The sequence below is a fragment of the Poecilia reticulata genome, linkage group LG1 (assembly GCF_000633615.1).
Source record: "Poecilia reticulata strain Guanapo linkage group LG1, Guppy_female_1.0+MT, whole genome shotgun sequence".
NCBI lineage: Eukaryota > Metazoa > Chordata > Actinopteri > Cyprinodontiformes > Poeciliidae > Poecilia > Poecilia reticulata.
The window spans coordinates 33,160,270-33,161,571 of NC_024331.1; the positions used below are offsets into that span (position 1 = coordinate 33,160,270).

At 46.1% G+C, this 1,302-nt stretch overlaps 1 protein-coding gene across 4 annotated transcripts in view; it reads right to left on the minus strand.

Moving 5' to 3' along the window:
- LOC103472347 (uncharacterized) overlaps window positions 1-1,302 on the minus strand; it is a 27,376-nt gene that overhangs the window by 17,582 nt on the left and 8,492 nt on the right. The window lies entirely within an intron of this gene.

Consider the following 1,302-nt stretch of genomic DNA (forward strand, 5'->3'; position numbering starts at 1 on the left):
GTGTGTGTGTGTGTCTGTGTGTAGTGGTGTCTGTGTGTGGCTGTGTGTGTGTAGTGGTGTCTGTGTGTGTCTGTGTGTGTGTGCATGTGTAGTGGTGTCTGTGTGTGGCTGTGTGTGTGTGTGTGTGTGTGCGTGTTTCTCTTTATTGCTGGGCCAGACGTCTCATTCAAGATCTCCTGTCACACATCCCGTCTAAAAGAAAACCAGTTTATTCATTCCACTATAAATCAGGTCAAAACCGTTATGGACTGTTCTGACTTAATGAGGGAAGTGATGCTGTTTGCCTCTGAAGTCAGGATGTGAGAATCACAGAGACTATTTTCAAATCTCACCAAACCAGAACCAGCTGGGAGCCCCAAACTGGAAGAGACAAAACCCACAGAAGCCTGTTTCTGCTGACTCATCCTGGATGGTAAAATCAGACCAACACAACCCGACTTTACTTCCTTCCAGACAGAGAAAACAGGAGAGAGGTCACACAGAGGTTTGGGTCGTGTGCGTTTTACAAATCAGCTCCAATCACCTCAGACCCGAGAATAACAGAGCTGGGAAGCTGCTTACATCAGCTGCAGCGCTTTAACCTGCAGCACGTTATTTTTCACCACAACAATCAGTTCTGCAAAACGTCCTCCTCGGTTTGCATGTGGGGTCATGTCTGGGCATGTCCTGGGCTTTAAGCATTAACCCTTTACAATCCAAAACACTTTCAACTTTTTTCACTGAATCAACTAAAATAATATTTACTTTTATCCAAAACTCCAAGTCAGGTTGAGTGCAAACAGGCTGATGAGAATTAAGTTAAACTGAAATCTTTTATTAAACAGAATGTTCTGGTTTACAGGCTCATCTGTCCTCCATGTTTTCCTCTGGTTCTGGTCTCAGTTTGGACACGAGCAGGTCCAGAAGCTCACATTCCCACACGCTGCTCAAAATCAAGGACTAGTACTATATTTAGGAATAGTTCATTATGATCAGGGGGTCGACCCTGAACAACACACAGAGATCAGAGCAGCAGACGCACACAGAGCCGCTGACCTTTTTTCCGTAAGGAAAAACTGCACCAGCAGCACCAGTGACACAACGTTCCTGGGAATAACACTGACTCTTCTCCTGGAGATGCCTGAGGAAGAGGAGCAGTAACATCCAGGAATGGAAATCATCCATCCATTTCTTACACCCTTGTCCCTTATTGGGGTCAGGAGGAGCTGCTGCCTCTCCAGCTAATGTCAGCCAGTCAGTCAGTCAGTCAGTCAGTCAGTCAGTCAGTCAGTCAGTCAGTCAGTCAGTCAGTCAGTCAGTCAG